Here is a 3936-nt window from a genome sequence, read left to right as displayed (position 1 = left end):
ATATATATATATATATATATATACGCAAAACATTCAGATACTGAGATTTGAAATCAGATGTCATTACTGTTCATATCATCTGTGGATAAATTTTAAAATTGATGATATCACCAGCAGTGACATAGGTGGATTGCAGGCGCAATAACATTAAATAGCTATGAATTATAAATTTGCACGAAGTGTAATGATGCTTAACAAGCATCTACCTGCTAGAAATAAGAGCTAAAGTCTTAAATTAATCTACCGTACTGCACCAGGATAACAGAGAAAAACAGAAACAATTAAAACATTTAATAGCACAAATACCAATGACTAAATTTGAAATGATGATATGTTTAAATTAGGATACCATAAAAATTAGGTATTTAATTATACATGATAATTGTTACATGGACATGAAACACGATACTTGCAGTAAGGTTACAAAGGAAATGAAATGACTGTGGCTCACTGATACACAGGTACACAATCACAGATATTGGTATCTATTACAACAAGGTGTAAAGGCTCTATGTTTAAAGGAAGATAAAAATGGGGTTTTATAACATTCATGCTACTTCACCAAGGACATTTGTGACATCATTGAGAAGAAATAGCCACAATCTGAGATTAAAACTACTCATCCCAAAACTCACATGACTTTCCCCGATGTGCAAGATGTCGTATTATTTGATATCAGAATAATGCTATAAAATTTTAATGAGATTATATGATGTTCAAGCCTTTCTGAAAAATCCATTAACAATGTAAATCACAGCGAAGCAGCTACACTGGGAAAGAAACTGAACCCCCTTAAACTCAGCATGAGGAACTTACTTATTGCCAAACAATGCTTGTAATGTGTGAAGAAATACCAGACAATAAGAGCCCATAATGAAAATATACTGTATGAGACATTCCCAACTCGTACCAGCATGTGATATGTATGTGTTTGTATGTATGTATAAATACCTATAGCGTATCAAATTGCCATAGCAACAAATTCACTTGATAATTCTTAGATAGTGATGGAAAGGAAATAAGTCATATGAGTTCGAATAAGTTGTCCAATATAATTTTCTTCTAGTATGTATGTGAGAGAGAGAACATTACAAACAATGAATAAAATCATATAAATAAAAGCTTGTTAAAAACTATCTTGTACCAAATGTTTAAATTTGTGAACTTGAAATATTCAATAATAAAAGGAAGTTCAGAAAGTAAATTTTCCTGAAAACTTCAATTTATAAAAAACCTCAGTTGCTTAGTAAATATTTCTTTCAATAATTCATCATATCTCTAATTTAAACAAACTTCAAGGTAACCCAACTACGTTTAGCATGCTAGAAATAGCATCAGTCACATAGTTATTATTGTAAGGCTTATAGTGTTCCAAACAGCCATACCAACAAAATTACCTCTTAACTTTTTTTTAAAATTATACTGGTATTTAAAAAAAATTTCATTTTTATCTTAATGAAAACAAAGGTGAGAGAGAGAGAGAGTGAGAGATTGTTGCAATTGAAAACGGAAAATTTCACCTGCAACAAATTGTTTATTATTCAAGTAAACATTAAAATTTACTCTACAGTGAATGCAATGAATATTTAAATTGGTGAAAAACTTGTAGTTCAAATATTCAATAAATCTCAGAAATCGAAATTACAGGAAAATTATTGAAACATGAATTTATAAAAAAATTTCCAGACAGTCAAAGTCTTTAATGATTGCTTTCTTTTAATAACTGCTACATACCTAATTAACGAGCAGCTTTCTCCATTATAATAAAGATAGATACACATATATGCAAATTAATGCCACTCACACCCCTTATTTTGTCGATGACCTTAAGCTATATTCAAGTAACATTCACAACACCAGAAGACAATTAAAACTTTTTACAAAACAAAAGAATGCAGTTTGGTCAGGGTAAATGCTTGTTTTGGGGAGTCAAACAAGGAATGAATGCTGACAAGACAATAGAATATGGAGTTTAATGGACTGGAAGTCTCCAATGAAGAATGCAAAAATTATCTTAGAGCAGATGAGAATATTGCATAAGCTGGCACTGTGTAAAGCCAGGGAGATACAGAGAATGCTTTGGTAGATTGGAAGTTATGGAAATCATTGCTGTTTGCAATCAATAAGACTATATATATATATATATATATCCATAATGCTTTTGCAGTGTTAGTGCAAGTATCAATATTGGGTTACTGACCGGGCACTTGAAGTGCTCTATAACCTGGACATGAAGACTAGAAATATACTAGTAATTACTGGTACTTTCCATACAAACAATGACACTGACAGGGACTATGATAAATGGCAGGATGGAAACAGAGAGATAAGGTCAGTCCAGGTAACTTTAACTCTTTAGCATTGAGATTTCTTTGTCAAATATATTGCTTATTTATTCATGTTGTCTTGAATTAATCATAGATTATTTTGTAGCTTCAAGATTTCAGTGGTGCGTTTGTATATTTTTAGAATGACATTGTAGGGTAGGTGTGAGAAGTTGGATCTGATCAGTTTTAACATAAAACAGGTGGAATATTTGGGCTGGATAAGGCCAAATTAAATGGTAAAGGGTTAAATGTCACATTGTATCACTTGGATAACACCCACCAAACAGTAATGCGAGAAATGAGTATATCATTGTGTACTCAACAGTAAAAATAGTTTCTTGAGAGCAAGTGAAGAACTCCTGTGAGCTACTCTGAGAGTATGATTGTTCCATGTAACCTATGAGTAATTTGGCTGATTGTCAAAAACAGAAACCTGGAAGAGAAATAATCATCAAAAACTTAAAGATGGATACATATTCCACAAGATATCAAAATTGAGTAGCTTCTCCTGGAGCTGTGATAGTTACATCACATCCACTCTAGAACGATACAACTTCATTATCCAAGGACAGGAGATAGGTACCGAATATCTGATCAATAAAGAACCATCATGTAATAGAAAATGTCAATTGTGGCATTATACAGGGTGTCCACAAGGTCTGGGTACATGGAGTAAATAAAATCATGACATTAACAATTAAATATAAGAAATAATAATTTCTTAAAGTATGTGTTAATCCCCATGTGGGTACATGGAGTAAATAAAATCATAACATAAACAATTAAATATAAGAAATAAAATTTCTTAAGGTATGTGTTAATCCCCATGTGGGTACCTGGAGTAGATAAAATCATTACATAAACAATTAAATATAAGAAATCATAATTTCTTAAAGTATGTGTTAATCCCCATGTGGGTACATGGAGTAAATAAAATCATAACATAAACAATTAAATATAAGAAATAATAATTTCTTAAAGTATGTGTTAATCCCCATGTGGGTACATGGAGTAAATAAAATCATAACATTAACAATTAAATATAAGAAATAATAATTTCTTAAATTATGTGTTAATCTCCATGTACCCAGACTTTGTGGACACCCTGTAGTATGAAAGATATTACCCACATCATCAGCACCTTCTTCCAGCAAAGTACTACCCATGGGACATGACAGTGTTGCCAAAGCTATTTATAATGCTATCTGAAGAGAAGGGTGTCTAAATAGTCATACCCAAGAAACACTAGAACCAGAATGTATCCTTATCATTGTTAAGGAATATTAATGGAACATTTAAAGAAAAAAATCAGTAGTTTGCTGCAAAGACAACGGAACAAATATTATTCAAAGGAGCTGAGAAGCTTGGTCATGCAATGATGTAGAGATCAGATGTTCAGTGGATGTGAATACCTTGTCTAAAGAAGAATCACAACCACACAAACTTGTTTGTGTTTTTTTCCTGTTACTGTTTATGTCAGATGATGAGAAACCATAACGACAAGGTCGTATGTGAGATATGCCTAACCCATATCAGCAATGAAAAAGAAATATAAAATGATATGTATGTATCTGTGTATGCATGTGTATATATATATATATATATATAT

This window comes from Octopus bimaculoides, chromosome 5 (assembly GCF_001194135.2).
Source record: "Octopus bimaculoides isolate UCB-OBI-ISO-001 chromosome 5, ASM119413v2, whole genome shotgun sequence".
In the NCBI taxonomy this organism is placed as follows: domain Eukaryota; kingdom Metazoa; phylum Mollusca; class Cephalopoda; order Octopoda; family Octopodidae; genus Octopus; species Octopus bimaculoides.
This window is presented reverse-complemented; position numbering follows the sequence as displayed.